The sequence below is a fragment of the Falco punctatus genome (genome assembly GCF_963210335.1).
Source record: "Falco punctatus genome assembly, chromosome: 14".
Taxonomy (NCBI): Eukaryota; Metazoa; Chordata; class Aves; order Falconiformes; family Falconidae; genus Falco; species Falco punctatus.
In genome coordinates this window covers 14,416,033-14,441,145 of record NC_137594.1, presented here as the reverse complement: position 1 = coordinate 14,441,145, position 25,113 = coordinate 14,416,033, and positions in this window count along the sequence as shown.

Here is a 25,113-nt window from a genome sequence, read left to right as displayed (position 1 = left end):
ATGCTTAGAGTGTTAGGACATTTATGTGTAATGAGGAGTCCTGAAAAATGAATTGCATCCTTAACTTAGGGGCTGACACCTTATGTTTGTAAAGGCACCTTTTGAAGGTAGTGGTAGTGGTTGTTCTTTTTTGTTATTTGAAGAAATCCATTTGGGACTTTCAAATCTGTTCTGTCAGACATTTGGTGTGTAGTAAGATGTTCAGCTGCTTGCTTCAGGCTCCAAATGGAGATTTAATGAAATTAATAGTTTTAAATACCAGTCTAAATATAATTACAGCAGGGTGTGTTACGGAGATTGTAACGTCAAGTTGTAAAGGAACTGTAGCAATAGTATTCTGGACAGTATTCTATTTGGGGAATCCTCCCAGCAACTATAAAAGGACCAATTTTAATCTAGCCACCCAGACCACATGTGTGGCACAGGTGTGTACAAGATAGATAGTAGAACGGCAGAAGCATTGATATACACATTTCAGAAGCAATATCATCAATTTGTGCTCCTGAAGATGCCTCAGGAAAAACTGTGAAGTGTTCTTTTTAAGTGCTTAAGACATCTGCTGATGACAGCTATCATTCCAGAAAAAGACGAGTTTTCAATTATAAACTATAGTTATGTGACTTATAGAACACTATTCCTTAATATATGCAAGCTACTCTTAAGCATAGTTGATTTTTATTTAGGGCATTTATGATACACTACAAATATTTGAACCCAAGAATGAGAATTATTCAGTCACGGATACATAAATGTGTATATAAAAAAACCTAATATAATCTACTTTTTTAAAGGACTTAAGTGAAATATTGACAATCTACTTGTCAAAGAGGTACAATTTCAACAAAAGCAACATTTGAAATCCCTTTGATTTGCAGGAATAAGAACATATTTTTTCCTCTATGACTATTCTTTTGAAGGAACACAACCAAAGGACTTGTGATTTTGCCTGAAAGCTATAGTTAACACTAATTTAGCTAAAAGTAAGTAACAGAGAATATTTTATCTAGCTGTGTGTGATGATGAATTGCTGGGAATATATAGCCATTTGTTATGCTTATATAGCAGTTCATAGCTGTAGTAATCCTGGATCACTTTGGTCTTCTCTGTGAATCAGGCAATATTAATATCCATTTTTGGCAATGGAGATAGAGAGACAGAGAGCAGGAGAGCTGTATTTTTCACAGGGTTTTTTCCCTCTGGGAAATTTTTTCAGTTGTAATGGCTTAACCTCCCATCTCTCTCCACCCATGCATAGGAACTTCTTAGAAAACTTTGAAAGTACTTTAATTTTAAAGTTCAGATACCTTCTAGAACTGCGTTGTCATAGTTTTGAACTTAGGCTCTCACTCTGTTTAGGATCGCACCTGGAGGTAAGGAAGAACAAGCATGCTAAAAGCTCTCCTAGACATTTTCCATAATTTCAGACTAAAGGAAGACATGCACTGCTGCAATTGAATGAGTGTCTGTTCCATTTTTGCATTTGTCCAATTGTGTCTGTGGCAAATTCAATCACTCTGTGCACTAAAATACCCTGGAAGATGAAGAAGTATGTGGAGGGCTTTGCTATGGGGATGTCTGGATGAAGATTTACCCGATTTGGACTCCTCTTTCTAGTTACCTAAGCTGTAAAGTCTGAACTTAAATGACTTGCCTGAAGTTACCTAACAATGCTATTGTGGAGCAAACAACATAAACTGATATCTCCAAAGTTAGTATCCTCCCACTCGCTGTCAATACGCTGATTGGAAACTGTCTGAGGCAGTAAGTTAGTACTTTAACTCTTCCTGAACTCAACAGGAGCTGTTTTGAGTGTGACAGTTTCCAGCATGGTGCCTCTTACCAGGTAATTTGCAGCTGAGTTGTAGAGCAGAGGAGCAGTGTGACAGCTGCAGCTGTACCACTTCCAGTGAGCCCCAAGCCAAGAGCGACCAGATATTTACGTCTCCAGCTCTGGGTTCTGGTGCTGAAGGCAGGAATAGGAGAGAGATTTATTTTTTTTTTTCCTTCTATTGGTTGTCTGTATCCTTTTCTACATATGGAAAAGTACTGATTTATGTGGAAAAAAAAATACCCCTTTCCTTTGCAGAAGGTAGCTCTCCTGTCAGTGATTCTTTTTTTTCTCTTTATTTTTGTTCTTTGAATCCAGTTTCTGATAACATTGCCTTATCTTTATATTAAGAGAACTCATAATCTTAGCATAGTGCCCAGTTCAAACCTATCAGGTTTGTATAGGTGCTATTCTTTCATTTCTGATGTTACAGTTAACACATTTTTATTAAGCAATCTGTAGAGCTCATATCAGGCTATTTCACAATAAGTATTCCTAACCTTCTCTGTAAAATTCACTCTGTGCGTGTATATCTTCTGGTAATTCAAACTTGCTTTCCTCTTCCAACTGTCTAGTTTTTAAATTATCATAATCTTGATTCAAATCTATCTGGTTATCTGCTGACAAAACCAGGTTTATTAAGGATTCTTATTTTCTCTGTCTGCCAGATCTCATATTTAGTAATGTGGTTTACTTCTACCTTATTGATCAAAAAATCCTTTTGAATCATTCATCTTTTTCTTCTAGTTTTCAGAGCTTGTTGCTCAAATGATTTAATAGTTCATTTTACATTACAGTATTTACAACCGGAATTTCTTATGTTCTAATTTAGTTGTAGGGAATACCTCAAAATTCCCTTCTAAGCCAATCAATATTTGCTAAGTAATAAATATGTCTGTCAGTGTTGTTGTAAATGAATCTTCCCTCTTCTGAAGGTTTCCAGGACTCCAGGATGCAGTTTTCTAAGTATGAAGAAAACTTCTGTGCCTTTTAATACACAAGAATTTTAGGTCTGTGACTTCCCAATCCCCATCAAGTATCTGAGAGGCAGCTGCTGTATAATATCTAAAATATCTACATCATCTGCAACATCTATACTTTATACAGATATAGTGACGTAAAAAAACAAAACAAAACAACCAGAAAGAGGTCTCACCTGGACAAACTAGAGCTAAGTAGTAGCTCTTCTGTAGGTGTTCTAAACTGCCTCATTCCTCACTCCCAGAGGAGCCTGCCTTTGCTTATTGTACTTATCTATATAGTTATGTATGTATACGTAAAATTGGTAATTTGTGTATGTGTTCATAGAGGTAGGTACAAGTCATCTTCTATGCTACAGTACAAAAAAGGAAGGTAAAGATAAAACAACTTTTTCTGAGGGCTGTTTTAGTAATGACTGGGATATTTTTAATGTGAATTATGCCCTGCTGCCATCGAATCACAAAATATTATTTCTTTACTGTTATCCCAGTGAGAGTTTGAATAAGAAACTTATGGGCATGGTGTCACTTCAGTTCTGGGGCTATACTGTGACTCTACTGGTCCAAAACTATTTTCCTTGGCTCCAGCCCCACAGCTGTGTTAAGGTACAGATGCACATATGAAATGCACACAGGCATTCGGAATTCTCCTAAAATGCTCAGCTTTTCTGAAGAGTGCAGGCTGGATGCTCTGGCATAGCACAATTCATACTTCCTACTCTTGGAGCACATGTCTGAGGACTGATACAGTTGCCTTTTGTCCCGCATCACTTTGTGGTGAGCACTGAGTGCAGCAAGAGGCAAGAAAGCGCAGAGTGACTGGGAGCCTCCTGGCCCTCCTTTTGCACTGCGTCTCCATCCTCTTCCTCCACTCCTAGAGAGGCAAATGTGGCCTTGGGGTCTCAGTAGTAAGCGTTCCCCTTCCCTATACCTGTCCTGACTAGGTATTTGCCTAATTACAAATGTGTTATGCTAACAAAAACCTCTCTCCTAACTGCTGGCATGATGAGGTACCTGGAGAAATACACCTTCTACTTAACATATTGTAGTGATAAGCATTTTCCACTCACTGTTTTAAGCATCTGTAGGCTTTAGCTGACTCCATAGGGCTCATTTGCATGCCATTAGACATGGCAGTTTGTGTTTCTTTTCATGCATTATGAGTTGATGTAAATTGGTATAGCTAACAAAACACCAATAGATCAGGATGTCTTAACCTAAAAAGTCTCAGGTTGGGTGCTCTAATGTGACACAGTTTCCCAGGGCTTAAAAAAGTGTCTTTGTAAACTAGTAGAAGGCTGGTTTAGTACATAAGCTGTTGTGTGGATATACACAGTACTTTATAAGCTATGACAACGGTAGAATGGGAGAGGTTGTAGTTGCTCTCTATAAATGGACCAAATGGAAGGTAGAAATGTTATTTGGGTTAAAGGGCAGCATTGGCACCAGAAATGGAATAAACTTTCCACAAATAAATTTAATTTGGTAATGAGAAGGTTGCTAAACACTAGAGGTTCTGGAGAAACTTTCCAATTAGAGTAGTGGGGACAAGAAACCAAATTACTTCTAAGATGGAACTTGCTCATTTATGAAGAGGTTATATTATGTGGTTGCCTGTGATAGCAGGGGATTGCATTTGATGACCCAGGAGGTCTCTTCCAGTCTTACTTCCTATGAATATGCAATCATTATGAAAACAAATAAAGCTTCTGGTGTGCTTCACTGGCTGCAAAAGAATTTCTGTAATAACCCTAGGAACCTAGCTGGAAATAATTAGTAGAATTACCAGTTATAATCTGAAAACAGAGAAAGCTGAAGTGAATGAAGGAACAATGTGGAGAATCTTTTACTCTCTGGGTTTAGGGGGCAAAATTGTGTATGATGCACTCCCTTGAAAGGGTAATTGCTATTAAAGCAATTTGCTTTATGTCCTTTGCTTGCATTTACAACAGAACTTATTGTATGGAACCGTATATTCCCTATTCTATTGTACGGTATCTGTGTGTATTTTCAGCTATCCACCCCATGCTCCTAGGCTGTGTATTTAAGTGATCGACAGTAGAAACTGCTGGCATTTCCTGAATATCCAGAATTAACTTGTCCAAGATTTCCTTCTTTTCTAAGAAAGCATGCACTTGTTGTTGCAGTAGTCAGTGGTTCCTGAGTGACCTTCTGATCTTCAATTCAAGTCTTTCAGATGGCTGCCTGACTTGTGCTTCTGCTGGTAGAATACATATCATCCTGAGGTTACTGAGGCTGCTGGCTGTATTTCTGAGCAGATCAGACCAAACAAAGCAACACTGCTGGAAATCCAAATATGCTCTGTAAAGCATCATCAAAATATTAACTATAAATCACAGGACTCTATGCTGTGCTACAAATCCTGTGATTCAATGTGTCGAAAAGGAACTATTAGGCTTCCAACTTGGGATAAAATAATCACAGAAAAATAGGTGGATCTGTCAAGTTGTTAAAAGATAATGCTGAAATATGCAGCAATCTGCTCAGCAATATGGCTGTCAAAGATGGTAAATATTATTCTAGAAAATGGGAAAATAGACAATTTTTTACATTAGTGCTTGTGAAAATAACTTGTATTTGACTTTGCATTTTAATATTTGCATCTTTAACCCACACTGGAAGGTTAGGGGGGGAGAAAATGCAGAAGAAGCTATTATGTCTAAAAAAAACGAGCACCGCCAAAACAGAAAGAAAGTAAAAAAAAAAAAAAAAAAACAAAACAACAATCCCAAATCCCTGCTATGTGACCTTGAGAACAGAAATACAAAGACATGGTTTGTATTTAAAAAAAAAAATTACTTGGGCAAATCCAGTTTTAGTTTAACCAAATCTTTAAGGTTCATTTACAGTACAAAATCCTAACAGCTCTGGAGACCTGACAAAAAGGAACAAAAAGTTTCAGCTTCTCCCTGCAAAATTACAAAGTCACCTTTCCCATTTTCAGTTGCTATAAATCTCCCCAGTGCACTTAGTGACCTAAGAGATGGTTAAAATACACCGACTTGCAATGGCAAAACGATCACTGGTCACACCAGATTTGGATGATTCCACACTCAAATCCTGTACGACGTACAGAAACAAAGCCTGTATTTTCAGTTTTCAAGTATCATCAGGGAATCCCCTTGAAAAACAATGTCACTGCTTCTGGGATTGCTGGAACTGGTCAGTCTCGTGAATGCAAAGGAGCATCATGATTACTTGGTGCCTATTAGAAGAGTGTGAAGAATTATGCAAATACTGTGGCTGTGGAACACAAGAAGGTGTTTTCAATCCACTGCGCATGTTCACATCCTTTGCCATTTCAGACATACAGCTCAGATAGGAAGAAATTTATTGTCCTCTTTAACTTCTCAAAGATCATTAAAAAGTGATGCACTTAGCTGCACTGTGCTTTATTTTCATTGTTCAGTGCAGAAGAAGTGCAAGCCTGTAAGATATGATGTAGGCATAGCTGGTTGTGCTTCCTAGAGTTAAGGTTACCTTGTATGTCCATTTTGTGAGATTTGTTTCTGCTGAGTCAAGCTTTGTCAAGCTGAAGGATGCTTGGCTGCTGCTAGGGGATGAATTTGAGACTTTGTCAGCAGAAATAATTGAGCTTTTTCTTGGAAGGAGGCTATATTCTTAATTGTTGGCTGAGCAGCTTTCACTTTCTTATTTCACACCAGATACTTTGTCTAGAGGGTTGCTTTGTTGTTGGGAGTCAGTCTCTTTTTTGTTCTTCTCATAAGATTCCAGCTAAATCTAGTCATGTTACCAACTTTGATTTTATTTGCCTGTGCTTTGTTAGATGCTCAGTGGGCTTCTAAGTGCGAAGATGTCACTTTTTTTCTGGACCTGCCCTAGCTCAGGGACATGTTCAGACCAGCAGCTGCTTTGTGGTACCAGTAAGGCATCCTGACCTACAGTGGGCAAGTGAAAGATCCAGGGCTGAAGTGCTGCTGCTGTGGCACTGAGCAGGATAGCCCCCAAAGACTAAAAGCAGGGACTGGAGCTCAAGGCTCTTCGGCTGGGCACAGGGTGCTGGAAGCTGAAATAAGGAATATTGAGGTGAGGAGTGGTATGGAATTGCTGGAGGGAGACTGTAGGCAAGGGAGTGCCTGTGAGTTTAATCAAGCAAGTTCTGTAGGGGCCACTGTGGGTGGTGGGTGCTTGGCGTAGCAGCAACTAAGATGAGAGGAGTACTTAGGGTTGCTGTCTGTGAGACTTGTCCATGCAATGGTGTTCCTGGGGTAGAAAAAAAATTTCCTTTATATAATTATGCATGCATAGTGTTGTGATGCATCTGTTCAAAGAAGCAGAATTAAGTTTAAGTGGGCTTGACTTTGCAACCTGAATGATCTTTTACAACAGTATTTTGCATGCAAGAGAGATCTGTAAACTTAGTTTCAGCTGGATTTCTGGGTGGTTCAGTGCAGACAGTTTTAACTGTGCCCTTTCATCTCCCCTACCCCAGGATTCACAGCTCACCTCCAGGGATCCCCCAGTCAGTGCAGTTTGTCCTGCCTCCTACCAGCAGCAGTGTGAACCAAGCTACATATCACTGTTGTAAATATGTTTTATGTGGAAGATACGGCTGTAATACCAGCTCCTGAATTTCTTTCTGTGTATTTGCAGCAAACAGTTCTGCTGCTGTATGGCTTTCTTAGTCTGTAACAGATGTCCACCTATGTACCCTCTACATATGCTGCTGACAGCTTAACAACTGATGTAGTCTAAAGGTAATTAAATATTAAGTCTTGAATAGGCTTTAGTATCCTATCAGTAATTGAACTACTATAATGTATTTGCCTATTTTTACTGCTGTGTTCTAAGTCAGTTGCATTTTGTCATTTTGATCCTTTTCATGCAGCTTTTCTTATATAATGCAGTTTCCTGTGTAAACAGTTGTATTAAGTAACGGCCCTACATGCTTTCCATCTGTCTTTGCTGTAAGAACAAGCTACATGCAATAAATGCATCTCTAATTCTTAAAAATAAAGGGTGAGTAATTGCAGAGACATTCTGCAGTCACCTATTGGAAAGAATCTGTCTAGGATATTCTTCATAATTCCTTTAAGCTTTCATGACTACTACTTCCTACTTTTTTTTTTCTAATCCCTTAATTACCCACTAAGTTTCCTATCGCTAGCTCTTTACCCTTGCACTTTATATGTAGCTTCACACATTGTTACAGGATTGTGTTATCCTGCATCATTTCCTGAAACTCCTCTACACAAAAACCTATGGCTTTGGTTTTTCCAGTTTGCAATGTTTTTATAATCAATTTTAGGGGCCCACTTAAGCTACTCCCAAGATTGCCATGATGGGGAAGAGGGACAAGGGGAACGCAACATTGCCTTTCAAATTTGTAGCTTTTGTCTCTTGGTCTGGTAAAAGTAAAGGACTGTACCTCTGGATTTGCCTGGATTTGCTAGTTAGCACGGAAATAAGGGGAGTGAGAGCACCAGGAGCAACCTGCTACTTGGCCAGTGTTGTGAAGGACCCTACAAGTACCTTGTACCTCTCAGCGATCATCTCAGCATGCTCTCTAGCACTAAAACTCCAGGTGTGAAACGCTATGTTTAAGTTCACGCAGCACACCAATAACTCAGTGGGGAAAGTAATTTTAGTTTGCTTGCTGCAGCACTATGGTCCTGCACTATGGCTATGGTTGTCTTACACTAACTGCCTCTCAAACACGAAGTCAGTCTTCTGCCTTTCTGTAGCTAATGGTCTAGTGTCCTGATGTGGGAGTGTATACAACAAATCATTCTTTTTGAGGGGAAGAAATGGCAGCCAAAGACATAAAAGCAGGCTCCATGATGGAGAGCTAGATACGTAATATCAACTCAAGTCTTTTTGGTTTTTTTTGGGGGGAGTTGTTTTGTTTGGGTTTTTTTCCCCTGTAAACAGCAGAACCTAGATATGCTGGTTCTGTGGTTCTTTGCCCAGTCTGCTAAGCAGTGGCATCCAATAGCATGTATTCATTATTCACTAAAAATTGAAAAGTTATTCTAATTACAGTTCTGTAATCCTCCTGCTGCTTTGGATCAGATGTCTTCCAGTGTAAACAAAACCCCATCGTACTTAAAGAAGTTGGTCAGATCAAGAGACATTGCAGTGCATGATAGTATAATCTGGTGGAACTGGTTCTAAAATGGTGTCTCGGTGCAGGCAGCAAACGCTGGGCTGCAGCCTACACTTTGAAAATATCAGTGTATTGGTAGAGTGTAAAAATTCATTGTTAGTTGATGCCATATTTTTTATTTTGGTATATATTGTAGGTGCTGCATTTACACAAGGAACCCCGTGTCTTTCATGTTCTTTGCCTGTCAGTGCTACACAAAAATTTGAGTGAAATACACTTTCAAAAGTCCATTTGCAGAGCAATGAAATGAAACCATTTAATCTAACAGTATGTAAAAGTGTATAAATTTGGCAGTGACATATGGGTGTATAATTGTACAGCTTATGTACTGCATTAATGAGGTATAAAACTTGTCTCAGGAATGCAGCTATGCAGTGACTTTCATTTCACAAATCCATCAGAACAGCATATCAATGAAAGAATATTCTTTCCATGGTGTTTGGAAGATATTTGTTAAGTGTTAGCAGTAGTTGTCATATGGTTCAGTCACTGTAAGGCCTGAGAGGGCTGAATTTGCCCCCCTTGGATAATTAACTGTCATGATTTAATATTTATGTTGAACTCCAGGCTGAAAGGGCCATCTCAGCGGTGGGACAGTTCAGTGTAGGCTTTGCTATCCCTGTGCTTCTGGTGTATAAGGGATTTGCAGGGGGCGTTGGAACAGGTGAGACAGTGCACGGCTGCAGGGAAGCAGAGGCAGGAACAGAAGCCCAAAGCACCAAAAGAGCAGAACACAGCATAGAGGGCTGCTAGTGATGAGGGTTCTGGGGGGAGAGACTTCGAGAGAGACTTTCAATATCTCTCTGTCCAGACTGTCTTCATAGCTACACTCTGTATATCAGGGATCCCTTTCCACGGTCTGTGTGTTGTTGCTCACAGTGTTATGTGTATGGCAGACAGTGAACAACCCAGGGCTGGATTGGAACTGCATTTATCTGTAGACCAACTGGAATTCAAAGCTGATAGAAACCAACCACATGCACCTTGACTTACAGCTACAGGAGTGAACCGGGGGCATATAAGGCTCTCAAGAGTGGGAGAATGGCTAGATAAGCAGTAAGAAAAACTCATCAGAGTTGTAAGAAGCTTGAAAATAAACTTTGCATCTTGTGCGAACAGTTTGGAGTTTGTAAAACAAACAAAGAAACAAAAAACAAAACCATAATAATAAAAAAAAAAAAAAAAAAAAAACCAAAACAAAAAACCCACACCTATTCTGTTAACATTTGAACATCTTCAAAATAAGTCACTTCTCTCTGCTGAAACACTGTTTAAATGAAACATTAAGGTATATTTAATTTAAAAGTAAAACCACCACACCAAAAAATTAAGTTTTGGAACTAAAATGAAATGGAAATAAATGGCAGCATGGTCCTGGGCCAGCATTTTTTGCAGCGATAAAGTAGTGGGTTGGTGCCTTTGGAAAGGTAAGGCTGAGACTGCCAAGGGAGTAAGGCACCAAGGGGACTCTACAAGACTCTGTCCTCATTCCAGGCAGTGTGGTGCAGCGAAAGCAGAGCTGTAAAGTGGAGTGGTTAAGTGTTGAGGTCCCATTGCCCATATTATATGCAGTTCAGAAAAGCTCTTTTCTGGTCCTATGGATCCCATTGATTAGTGGTTGAAGTAAACTAGTGGCAGTCTTCCAGTTTTGTTTCATACCAAAGGAATCTGTTTTGTGCTCTCTAAGGCTGCACCTCAAGACAAAAGACTGCAAGTAGGAGTGAGTGGAATCTTTCCTTCAAAAGTTCCCAAAGCAGAAGAAGACCTAGAGAGAAACTCATAAAGGAACATGTGGAACAGAAAGGAATCTAACTGGGATGAGATTTTCTTGTCAAGATACGTTGATGTTACAATAAGGAATTGAAAAAAAAATACTGCTAGTGTATTAGACTTTCTGGAGATCTGTGCTGGAGAAGAGGTCTGGCATGAAGGAGAGTCTGAGTTTACACCCCCAGGCACTGGGGTTTCATGTGTCTCTTTTTCTTACCAAGTCTGTGAGTGTCTGGGCAACTGGACATTGGAAATAGACAAAAGGCTTGTCCCAGGTACTGTGTGCATACCCAAAGTTATATTGCAGCAAAACCTCTCCATCCTTGGAACACCTGCTTCACCTTCACAAAAGCTTTTAGCAACATAGTCAACATTACAGATGTTTTCCTTTATCAGATATAAGTAAGGAACACAGGGAACAGATCTTTCTGTTGGAACCATTTAAAGTTCTCAAAGTGTGTTGCATATGCTTGGCAAAATCTAGAACAAAGTCAACTGCCTGCACAAGAAAGGCTATTTTACACTGACAATGCAAAAAGCCAAGCACAGTTTGGAAAGGAGGTCATTCTGAATGTTGGTTATAATGAGAACCCTTTAACTTGATTCTAAGCAGACAGATGAAAACAATCACTAGATTTCGTTTCCTGCAGCTCTAATAAAGTACAAGAAGTGTGAAACATGATGAGCCAATATTTAAGGTTCAAGTTCATAATCTAACAAATCTATAAAATCCTCTATTGTCCCCAAAGCCTGAATAAGAAAGAGATAACTCCTTCATGATCATGGAATTCAGATACTTCAGACTGAGACCAGCCAAGGTAGTTTTCAATTCTTCCTCACCTAATGAGAAGGCAAAGCTGATACATATTGTTTAAAATAAGAGTGTGTGACTAAGTGAAATGCTTTAATAGTTGAGTTTCCTGACACACAGACCTCAGCAGCATGCTGTACACCAGCGGACTGCAGACACGAGAGACATTTACAGTCCAGGCTCCTTAAACTTGAAATGATCTCTATTGTTTCTTTGGTGGGTCTTTGCGTATGTATTTGCAAGTGTTGAGCTGAGGGGCTGATGAGACTGAAATTTTGTAAGAAGAGAGGTCATGTTGAGTTCAGCATGTGAATTAGTAAGAAGAAAATCTGTATCTGATTCTGAAATGAAAAATGTTGTCTCTTTTTGGGGACTGATGATTAATTTTGGGGAAATGGGGAGCAGAGTGGCAAATATCCCAATGATTTCAACACTGACATTGAGGCAGAAGGCCGTGAAAGGTCTTGATTTTGGTACAATACTAAGGATGCTGAAGAGCGCATATCATACTTACCAGCCTGTACCATTAATACAAAAAAAAAAAAAAAAAAAAGAAAGAAAAGAAGAAAGGGGGGGGGGGGTTGGGGGGGAAGAGAATATTGATCCTGTGAAGGACCATAGGAAGTTTGATCAAAGTATCAAAACTTAAGTCATAATTCTTGTTTTGATGTCAGTTATGAAATGTACATTCGTAAATGGTTTACCTAAATGCAATGGAATGCCTTTCCAAAACTGATCAGGGTTTCATTTTTGCACTTTATCAGCATGAAGTAGGTAATCTGAGCCTTTTCATCTCTGGGTACTCATCTGTGCTGAAGAGAGATCTGTTAATTAGAGCCTTCTCTCAATATGGATTTTCTTTCTTTCTGTGTGTATGTGACTGGAATCAGTCTTTTAACAGAGCAACCAAGTAAGTCTGTATTAAGTGCTCTGTGGCATCGCTGGATTTGCAGACACAGAATGCAAACCTGTCGCTTTTTATGTTGGGGAGGAAGGCTCTGTCTCTTCTGTGGATGAGATAATTGACTAGAAGAACAAAGAACAATTTCATACTGGATTCTTTGCCAGTGTCTTAAGTCCTGTATGAAATCAATAAAGCTGGCATCTATTTTTTCTGAGGTACTTGTTGAGAGTATGGATTGCAGACTTTATATCAACCCAGGATACCAATAGATTAAACAGGTCGTATGTAAGCTTCTGTATTGTCTTGGCCTCCAAGATATGTATGAGTAACAAGAGAATTAAGGAATGCCATAAATAACCCCCTTTTCAAATGAGTCATGAGTAGAGGTTAAGTTCAAATACACAGGACCATGTCTACTCCACTGTCAGAGTTAACTTGGTATCTGCCTTCTAAGTATGTAACAGCTATCACAGTAGAGAGATGTTGCTGGGGAAAAAGAAAGGAATAAAAGAGGAAATGTGAACATCCCTATCATTAACAATCTCAAAAATTCAGTGACAATCAATGGCTGAGCGTTGGCCAGTAAAAACTAGAGGGACCAAAAGAAGTCAGTCTTCTCACAGATAATGGCAAAACCATACAAAATATTTGTAAGCATCCATTCGAGATAACGAAAGACTTAGGAGATTGAAGTGATAGAACAAGCAGGTAAAAAGTAATGCATGGCTGATCCTACAATTGCCTGTAAGATTTAAAGGTTTATCACTAGTAGTAACTTTTCCACAGAGGACTGACAATAAACAAGTTAATTTTGCTGATGCAATTCAAGAAAATGATCAAAACATAGTAAAATTGTGTTTAAACAACATGGAGATTAAACTAATGAGTTGACTATCACTTGTACATTTTCAGATAATGTAACTTAAACCAAATCTAAGAGAAAAAAAGTTTTTCTGAGTAATCCTAGTAACCGTGCATGCTTCCCTCTGCTCTATTTGTGCTCTTGTGAGAGGTTGCAGACAAGTAGAAATAAAAAAAAAAAGCTCAGGGCTGTGCATGAATCAAGTCTCCAGTAAGAAAAGATCAGAATGTTTCTTATGGATCTCTGCCACTGATTCATCATCTTGGAAAAATGTGTGATGCTTTGATTTTCTCATGACAAAAAGCCACTTTGCCTTGAGACCCTTCAGACACGTTCACACAGCAGAGTGGTGGAAAACCACAGTTGTGTAGCATGCCATACAGCCATCTGCCGTGGTCCTGCCAGTGCAGCTCTGCAATGGCATTCACCAGCCCTGCAGCTGGACAGAGCCCCCTGCGAGGGGCAGAGCTGGTGAACCTGAGGGACTGGAGTCACACTGCCATGCTGCTTGTCTCCCTCTTATGCATTGCAGTGGGTCACAGCTACCTGGATTGGAGCTGGTTCTTCTCCCACTCTCTTCTGTAGCCCCTGTCTCAGTTTAATCTCCTGTTTCTGCAGCTGATTTCTGTGACCAAGCAGTTTTCACTCACCCTGTAGAAAAAGTTTTGTATGAGCAGTTGGTACAGGAGTTAACAGAATGGCAAGATTTTTCCAATTGGTGTTGACCTATGGTTTTCTTTTTTTTTTCTTTTAAAAAACACTGAAGTGGTACTATGGTATTGTATATAAATGGATGTATTTTCCCTTCCAGTACAGGTTCTTTAAATGCTAACTTTCATTTCTAGATTCCTGGGTTTATTTTATTATAGTTTTACTCCTTTGCAATCTTGTTTGAAATTTCATATGGTGAGTGTCTGGCCATCTTTATTAGTTTTTTAATTTCAGTAAAATTATTCCATTGTTTATCTCAAGGGAATTAAGGCAATCACATTCTTCTGCTCATTTTCCTTAGAGCTAGATTACTGAGAATCACCCTTAGGCACTTAAAAGTTTATGTGATGTTTTCCCAAACACCAGGCATGTTTTATGGCTTGAAAATTCAACTGAATTTCAGGCCATGTCACATTTAGCACTGAGAATGGCAGGAGCCCAATATAAGTGGGCACATGGTCAGACATGAAGCCTGTATCAAATACATAGGCACCTCAGTAATTAATTACAGTTGCATTCTTTTCAGATAGTTAGATCATGGTAAACTAGCAATAACATTAATTCTTGCTAGTTTAAAACTTATTTTCTAAAATACAGTGTACAATATATAATGGATAATATAATAAAATGTAACCTGTATAAACATACAAACAATCTTTTTTTAATGTAAGACAGTCAAACACTGGAACAGGTTTGCCTGGGCAGGTTTTGGGTTCTCCATGCTAGTTACTCAAGTCTCAGTTGGACACAGCTCTGAGCAACCTGCCATAGCTGGCCCTGCTCTGAGCAAGGTGGTTGGACTGCGTGACCTCTACAGGTCCCTTCCAACCTCAGCCTTTCTGTGATTTCATATTTGCAACATGCTTACTGTAGTTTTAATAGACTGAGACTTTCCATGCCAGTTTTCATCCTCGAGTACATTTTTATGACAGTTTCAAGTACTAGTAAGATGCTTATAGTGGAAATGCTGACAAAACCTTTCCTACAACAGTACAAATGTGCCACTAGTATATACAGAGAGAGCACGGAATGAGGTCTAGAGTTAGGGATTGACCTATAATTCATGCATGACGAAGAATTAGGAATGCTTAATAGTTAACAATTATCAGTAGCAGTCTCCAATGATTTTCTGTATCATATAGCCCTTTAATGTCTGCTTTCAATTTTCTCTTAAATTAGTAGAATATCAAATAATACATTTGATCAGATTTTCTTATGCTTTCAAAAATCATTATTAAAAGAACCAACTTTTTTTTTTGAGAATTGTTGATATCTTTTTTCTTTTATTTTTAGATTCATCAGGTTTCTTATCTAGTTGATTTTTGTGATACTACGATTGCATTTTATTATTTTTACAGTGATGCATTTTCCTTTTGGACAGCTTGTCCTCCGTGTACAGTATCTGTTATTTCAAACTATAAGGCAGCTTAATTTTTTAACTTAGACACACAGCTTCCCACCCTCACCCCCCTTAGTGTCATACTGGGTAGGGTTTGGAAGCAGGAGACTATTTCAGAGACATCTGTTCAAACCTGGTGAGCATTCATCCCTTCCCCTCCTACTTGGCACCTGCTGCTGTGTTTGAAGAATAAGAAGGGGAAAAGGATATTGCTCTTCTGTATTTCATCCTGGAGGTGGTTTCATTTCTGCACTGAGAACAGTGATTTGATGTTGCCTGAGTGTTACTGAATGGACCTAATTCTGCAAGTTGCAGTGCACTTATTTCCCATTAATTTTACCAGCAGTTGGGACCACTCAGAACTTTGAAGTCAAATTATGTAAAGCCTGTTGGGAACCTTTATGGAGGAGTAAAGGTTTTATAGTGAATCTAACCTATTTACTCTCTTTAACACAGTGAAGTGGTCTGAACAGGGAGCTGTAAAGGGACTGAAAGGAGAAGGAAAAGCTCCTTGATTTAGGATTGCAAAAACAAACTGCAGCCTGAGAGTTTAGTCTTCAAAGGAAGAACAAACATCTGCCAGTAAAAACAAGGTTAACTGGCTGCTTATGAGGTGGGTTGGTTTTTTTTTTTTTTTTTCCTTTTCTTTTTTTAAGTAAAAGAATCTACTGTGTTAGAGGAGTCTGGAAAAGTCAAAGTTGTTAGGAAGATCCAGAACTAGGGAAGACATGTTCTTTCTGTTTTGTTATTAGGAAAAAGCAGGCCATACTTTGTGTCTTGGCTTTGGGCTGTAGCTGCAACACCTGGCTGCCCCTGTGCTTAGGGCACAATTACGTGGACTGCTCAGTCTGCCACACACAGACAGTAAGAAGTTAGAATAAACCTGTTTCTGTTCGAGCTGGTCTGTTACCAGGAATCTTGTAAATCAGTCCAAAAATAATTTTCTGGTTATAGGGCTTCTTAGAAGTGTAGTCCTTGATGTTGTATTGTCATTAATAGTCCACCTCCCATTTTCATGGGAGGAAGCTATTACCACAATTTCCTGCGTAACAGGCTTTTTTCCAATTACTCATACTTAGAGCTAGTGTTGGTTTATTTTTGCTGTTCAGGTTGGCTTAAGCAGCACTCTGGCAAGGAAGCAGATGTGTCTCTGTTTGTGTGAGATATATATATGTGTAGATATATATATCTCGTATCTGTTCTCACCAAGAAATAATTTTTTAAATGACAGACAAAACACACACTTGTCTCTTTAATTTATAAATTAAAGTACTTGTATATTTGCAACCTCTATTTAAATATTTCCTGTTTGTGTTGGGTTCCTCTTGATCACTATCAGTGTTGAATAATTTATTTATCATAAAATCAATCTATTTAGGCTGATTTTTTAAAAAAATATGTATTTATGTCTTTCAGTAGTCTTTGACAAGAAAGTTTGCTATGCATTTTTTTTAATTGCAGGCTAAAAAATGGAAAAGTTATTTTATATCTGTCTTATGTTCTAATTGTATGTGGTGTGTGAAATATGCTGTATTAAAAATAAACAAAACAGATCCAGGAGACAAATTATGGATAAGATTCTGGTGGTAACTGCTAAATTAGAATCAGGATGCATCTGCTTCATGGTGAGGTTTTTGCAGGCAACAGTAATACTACTGCCACTACATCATGTTTCACAGGCTGAAGCAGTAAGTGGGGAAATTGTGATAAAAGCCGAGGATCTTTTTTTTTTTTTTTTCCCTCCTGATTGGTAGGGCAGAACTTCATCTTTTATTTTCTTTGCACCTATCTAGTCCTAAATTTTAGTGCCAGATGTTATAACAATCTGTTATGTTCATTCAGGAATATTTATTAGTTTATTAAACTGAACTGCACTTACTAGATGAAAGTTAAAGAATAATCTATAAGATCCCAGAAGCTTCATCATGCAAGCACAGTGCTCTGCAGCAGGGCAGAGCTGCAGAATGGAAACTATTTGGACAATGCTGTTCCCCTCCAACCTTTCAGATTTTCTGTAGTGCTTCTCAGCAATGACTAAGCATTTACTACTCTTTAGATTATCTGAGTACTTATGAGCGTATCTGATAAATTACTCACTATATAAATGCATGAAAATTTGCAGTATGCCAGTATCAGAAATATCAGAAGTGACGGATAATTTATTGGGTATTGTTATTAACTGGACATGAAGTCAGTATGAGCCAATAACCAGAACCGTTTCTTGTCTCTGATGATGAAATACTGACTTTAACCTGATCAGACCTCAGGGTTTCTTCCTACAGTGCTCTGTAACACCTAATTGTTAAATACTCTGTGGGACCTCAGGCAGCTGTGCCAGTCAGACACTATGCTGAGTTTTCTTTCTTTCACCGTTAATAGCTTAACTGTATGGCTGTGGAGAAGGTGGGCTGAAAAATTCAGTTTGATGGATTCCTCACGTGCATAAAACCACGCACATGTGAGTGACCTTGGGAGCAATGAGCCCAGTGGCTTCCACAGTGCCTGCTGCTGGGCTGATACCACTCACACTGGGTCAGTTCCCACCCTGGCCTCCCGAGCCTTCCTCTGGTCTGTTATAGGTGCTCTTACTTCAGTTCCCATGTGGTATGTGGATGTAGGTGCTAAATTGGAAGACTGCAGGCTGGCAGCTGGTGACATTATGAGCACTAGGGAATCCCATTTGAAAAGGGTCTTTTTAAGCCACCATTGTTGCACCATTGTCATTTTGCTGAAGCATTTTGAGTCCTTTTCAGCTCTTTACATTGTTTATTGAACTTTTTCATCTGCTTCCCCACATTTAAAGATCCTGTGCTAAGCACCTTGGAGAGCCACCGTGCCAGTTTGCTTGCTAGAGCACTATTAAGCTGTTGTTGATGAGATACAAAGCAAGATATGCATGTAATTGATACATAAGAAAACAGAAGCAAAGTACAGAAGCCCACTTGGGAACATGCGTTGGTTTGCTTTTTGTCAGAGGTTTATAGTTTCTTTCTAATTAACTGTCACAAAATATAAATTACTGTCAAATATATTTTCTTTGCAAAAAGAAATAGAGCTCTCTCTGGGGCAGTGACAGTATATATCTGATGCCTCAGAATGACCTTTGTTCTTTAAAGTCCAGGAAAACTTCATTCATTGCACTTTTGGAGCTGTATAAGCCTGGAGGAGAAACATTGTCATTCAGAAGTCAATTCTGCTAACCCATTAGGAAAGCACATTCACCCTAATGGTTCTACAGTCAATCAGTGACAAAGACCTACAGGAAGATATACCTGTTTCACTGTTCACGGATCTAGCAATTTGATCAATATTATTTTGAATGAGTCTTTTTTTGACTTGATCTGTATCATCTCTTTTTACAGCCAGCCTGAACGTACACCATAAAACCGTACTGCAGATATTGCTAAAAGGACCAACCATGTCTTTTACAGGTCTAAGTCACAGTAGAGGCTCAGCTTCATTCACGCACATATATTTACTTGTCTTCAAATGAACTTCTATTATTCTGTGGTACCCTGAGGGAGTAATAATCGTGATCTTTTTGCTGACTCTTTGAGATGTTGCTGTTCTCTCTGGCAGAATTTCTCAGGATGTACCACAGGCTTTCTGTATGCTTCCAAAGTGTCAGGAAAGCTTTCAGCCACTTAAATTTAGCTGTTGTGTTCACAGAGTTGTAAAAATGTAAGAATTACTCTGGGTTTAGCTTTTATCTGTTACAGATAGCCTGTGCCTGTGGTTTTGAGGTCTCTATCCCATGGTCCTAGAGTGGGACCATAGACAGAGAGCTCCCTGCAGAGCCTGTGCAGTTTGAGCAGAGGATGGATTGATTTTCTCTGCTCACCTGTCTCTGGCTGGCTGAAGAGCTCATTCAGCTGGTAAGAGTCCATGGGATCTGCGTGGATGCAACTTGGTTGCTCCTGTGAAGAAGATCTTCTGCCAGCATTCCATTTCCTCTTTGCTTTTCACCACTGCAGCTAAATACAGGCCAGATTTCCAAGGAGAACATTAAGAATCCTAAATGAAAATACCAATACTTCAGTAAGTCAATTGTGGTTCCATCCAAGGAACAAATATTGTGTAATATGGAGAGCACAATACAGATCAGAGGCCTGTAGCAGAGCAATTTATGTATTTTCAGTCAGTTTAACATTTCACTAAACATATGACTTCCTGCGAGCTGTGTATTACCAAGCAACAAAAATATTTCTGCACAGAGTAGGAAACAAGAGATGATAGTATCATGTTGAGAAGGTTTCAGTTGAGAAGGACCTCCACTGCTGACCAGGCAATCTAGTTGTTCAGATCTTATTCTTCTGCTATAATTAAATGGTTTGTAAAGTGTTTAAAGTTAGAATGTGTCAAATTAAGTTCATCATAGAGGAAACCATATCTAGAAGATGTTATATAGCAATATGGAAAGTGGCTGCATATTTGGTGCCTTAAATAACTGAGAAAGTAGCACAGGGAGAAGATCACTTGTAGCACAGGTGTTAGTAGAGGCAATAAAAACCTGGTCTGGATTTGGGCAAGAACAGTTTTGTAAGGCTTTTACAACAAAGAGGAATTATGTGATTGGGATACTAGGGTCAGGAATATGCCCACAAGTTACACGATGTGAAAGCAGAGAGAATTGTTGTTAGTTGTAAGCAGAAGATGAAAAGGAAGCAAGCACTGTAAAAAGTGGTTAATACAGTTCTAATTGGAAAAAAAGCTTGTGAGAGTTCTGTTGCATAGAGTAAGAGAAAGATACAGCCTGGGTCAGGCAGGATGGAAACTTGGCTTGAATATGAGAGACACTCTCCTAGCCCAGAATTGTTGTTTGATCTGCTGCATGGTTTTCCCATCTATAAATTGGCATAAAATTAATACATATTTTCTGAAGTGCTATAGTATCTTAACCTAGGATATAATGTTAATATTAAGCATATGTAAGTAACTTCTTACTGTTACATGTAAGTAAATTCTCAGAGATGCGTGTGGGTCTTGTCTTCTAAAATGTTTCAGTTCTTTCCTGGGGTCAAGGCCAAAATGTTCAGCGTCTTGCCATTTCAGCCATAGCAGAACTAACTTGTAAGTTCAAATACTATAAATAGCAGAATTATGGAAAAGAAAGAGTGTAACTCAGAGAATTAAAAACCACCATTAGAATAATTCTTGTATGCTACCCCTTGTTAGCTACAGACTGTGTTCAGAAGGGCCATTTTTTATCTAACACAGCTTGTGACATATCTGCATTTTACAGCAGTTACCAGTAGGTTTTCAACAGAGATGCCCCCAAACTTTCTATTTTCTCAATCTCCTAGCAATAAAATTCCATTCTAAACTGCAGGTATTCTGAATGGAGAGTTATTGTTTGAAAAGCACTTAATAGAATAAATGGTAGAAGTGCATTTGTAGTTTATATTGCTACCATGTAAAAAAGGTAGAGCCAAAAGTACCATTTTTGTAATGTATAAATTGTATTTAACTTTGTAATCCATTTGCAAGTTTTTTATTGGCATTTAAAATAGACACTGTTGGACATCAGTTAGTGTGATTGTTTACGTATAAGTTATTGATTTTTAATTTTTTTTTTAATCACTTAGCAAAGAGAATGAAAGCAAACTTTGCAAAACCACAGACTAGATGGTCAACCATTCGTGGACTTGCAGAGCTTGCAAAAAATGTAGTTTGAGTTGGTGGATGTTCTCAGACTGTTATTTGAAGAGAGAAAGGAACGTGGTTTTCTGACCAGCTAATGTTAATCACCCTGTGGTCAGTAGTGGAGAGAGGCACAAGTAGGAGAACCTCTGATTTGTCTTCTGCAGCAGCCCCTCTGTGCTGGCTCTACAAGATCCTAAATTTAGATGCTGAAAATTGTAGTTTCCAACTAGATGGTATGCATTAGTCTCTAATTAGTCAATTTTTTCAGTATTTCTGCATAAAATTTTGTGGTTTCTTTCAAGAACCCATCCTATTAACATCTTAAAGGGCTTAATATTACTCCCTTTGATATGGAGAGGAGGATTCACTGCCAAGGCATTCAGACCCAAACACCACTACCTGTTACATGTGTATCTGTATTGTTCTGGAAAGTTTTTACATTGATGTAAACTGGTATTTTCTCATAAGTAGACTTTTTGGTGACAAGTTTTACAAGGGTCAGTCCATAGAGTACCTACCTGATCATGGCGCCAAATCTTAGAAACTTGTAAATAATTACACAAATTGCAAAATATGACTGAATTACATAAATCCTTTGAACTACCTAAATAATGTAAGATTGTTTTCCAAATTTCACCCTTTTGTTTTTTCTTGCCTCAATCCAAAAGCTAGTGAGTGTAGCAGTTTTTTCTTTCTTTGATGAGCAGTTACTTTCTGAACTCAGAAATGCTAAAGAACTCAAACCTTAAAGGTTCAAAATGCAAAAGCATATTCTTATTCTCTTAGGGAGAAAAGAAAAATCAATAATTTATTATTTTAAGCCCTTCAAAATTTGGAGGTTCTTTTAAAAAATTTTGAATACTACTACCAACAAAGCAAAATTCAAACAGTGATAGTAATGCTAGATATGTCCGTATGCCAGGTTGAGACCGAAGAAATATACTAGATTGTAGACGGGATTTTCAGTCCTCTCTGTTCCACAGTATCATTTCCTAAGGTTAAAAGAAACTCCCCAAACACCAGTAAGTTTTTAAAGTGCATTTTTATTAAGCAGTTTTCTCTCTAATTGTGCAATATTATATTCCTTTTTCACTCTACAACATCAAATGTCTTTTTCTTTAATTTTTCTTTCACAGTCTTAGAGTTATCAAAAGGGACCTCATTGTTGTGTTGTCAACTCTCAAAGTCACTTGTAAATTTTAGGTATGAAATTAAACCAATAATATAGAAAAAAAAGTCTTTTTCTATTTAAAATAATGCTGTCACATATAGCTGTTTTCTTTGAACATCATATTCTGCTCCCTTTCTTTTCCTTTCTGCACATATTCTTCTTAATATCAGGACAGGAACATTCTTTGAGTTAAAGGGTTGCTTTATGTTGGTATGTTCTTTCCTGGTGTGAAATCACTTGACTTGTCCATCAAGTTTCTCAGCCAATGAGCGTGTTACTGCTAATGGTCTGTGTCTTGCAAATTACAAATGCACTGAGATCATAAACTTCCTTTTTACTCTGATAATTCTCAGATTATTGGTTATTCTCTGATAATATTAAAATAATTTAATGGGAACTTTTACCAGCAAGGATGTGATCCTATTCAATATTTTCATTTAGAGCAATTCTGTATAAAAAGGTCATGAAAGGCTATGAGTGGATGATCGACTCTTAGTAATATTTCTCTAAGTCTCTCAAGCCTGGCTTTGGTTAGTGAGAATTCCTGATTGCTTCTACAGAGGCGCATGGCCACGCTTCTCGGTTAGTCTAGAAAGCTTCAAATCCAGTGCAGTGAAATTCAGTTCTACGCACATACACACTGAGTCAGTATCTGGTACACTGCAGGTGCCATAGACATGGAAAATTAATATTAGATAATTTAAACTTTACTGCACTGTCAGCATGCGTTGTTTTGCAATCAATGGATGTTTATCTCCTACACTTAAAAACAGAGATTTGGTGCTCTTTCCCCCTCCATTTTTCCTGTTCTGCACAGCTAAATGCATATATTAATACAGTGGTATCTCATTAAAATAAATTATATTGTGATATTTAAAGGAAAAGTGTCTCTAAGATGTCAATAAAAATAAATTACATCCTTCCCATTCTATCTTTTCTAAATCTCAGGATTTCCTGTGTTCTTTCAGCAGTGCTTTTAATGGGCTTTGTGTTCCCTGTCTTATTGAAAATAATCTCCATATGGTGAAGGTACTGGGCAGCCTTACCAGGAGGGCATTGCTATTCTTTAGTAGCTTGGAGATTTTGAAACGAGTAGTAGCCGATGAATTTTAGGAATTAAAAACATAGTTAAGTCCCTGTTTCTAAAATCATTAACTTTTTTACAATTAAGAATATTGCTTGCAGTGTATCGTAATTTTTGAAGCTATTATCAAAGCATGTACTCTCTCTGTCAAAATGAATCCTCCTGGGGATAGTGTATTAAATGAGGGTGAAAATGGATACCTTCAGTGTGAATGCACTGGAATGAATTTCATAACATATTACCACACTTGTAAAGATACTGCTAAAGAAGTTTTTATCATTTTATATTTAAGGAGTATTTTTTAAAAGTATAATTGAACTAACAACCATGGCATGATTTTAGGAATGTATGATAACCAAAGGTCTGATTGCATTCATCCAAAAGGATTCTACCCACATCCCTGAAGGCCTAATGAATTAACGTCTGCTCAAATCATGTTATAATGAGCCATAATTTATTTAGAATGTTTTTGTGGAAAGGGAAACCACTTTAAATTTCAGCTTTTTGTACTAGTATTTAGAAAAGTGCTCTTCTCTGTTGCTACATGGAATAATTACTGCGCCTCCTGTAGTTATCTTCTGTTTCATTCATTTGTTCCATAGTGTCAACTTGTTGGTATTAGTGAGCTATTAATAGCGAGCTATTCATGTTCTGAATATTAAATATCTGTAGGTTGTTCCTAAATTTTTACTCTCCTGTGAAGACAAAGGCACTCTTGGCATGAGCCAAAGCTCTTTGAAATCACCAGGGAAGTTTCTGCTGCTGTTAGGGGGCACTGGATCCTTTTCATGGTATTTAGTGACTCCATTTAATAGAGTTGTTGGCTGAACTTTAGTCATACCTCTATCAGAATGACAGAAGGAAAAGACTAGAGGCCAGGCTGACATTGCACACCAAATGCAGCTGGGAGATGCTTCAGATTAAGATCCCATCAAGGTGAGAGTGGTCACAGAGCTCTCCACATTGTGCTCTGGGTATCAGCAGCCTTACCAGGTGTGAGGGAGGTGGCATATGGAGTTCAAAACCACCTACATTGCAAAGACTTCAAATGGGGGAGGGGGGGGAGGAACCAACAAAAAAAACCCACCCAAAACAGAGCACCAAAAAACCCACTCAAAAAAGATATTTTAAAGTGTTGATCTGTACACACAGATTTTTGTGCTCAATTTTACACTAACAAGCAGATCCATACAGGCTTAAGGGCTGAAATGAGTGAAGGCTTCACCGTGGCCTCACTGGGCAGTTAGCCCAGGCTGACCACCCTAAGCCCTGCCTTGAAAATACTGTAGGCTGAATACTATCTATTTCTGGTGATAAACCCTGAATTTTATAGTTTTACTGTAGTTTCATGCTGTTAATTTTAATCATTGAAGGTGAATATTATTATGACACTTAATACACACGCATTATTTCAGCATGTAGAATCTCCCCCTATAATGGTGGTACTGAAAACGTGTTTCTTGGGCAGGCAGTGAAAATCATGGCTAAAAAGAGTACTCCAAAATCTATTAAGCAGTCATAAATTTCCCATAGATGACTTGTTAGCAGAGCGCTAATTCCACAATCTGTGATATTACAATGAAGTTTGGAAACCATAGTATTGCTATGTGGAACGTCAGAACGGTAAAATAAAGGATACTATGTGGTGAGAGCTGAGAATTATCTCAGCTTTCTCAGTTTGGATCCAACTAAATCTATCAAGAAAAGTGACAGGTGATTTATGCTAACAAGGAATTGTCTGAGAGGAAAAGAGAACTGAAAGAGGATTGAATTGAGATAGACACGAGTGAGAAGAATGAGAC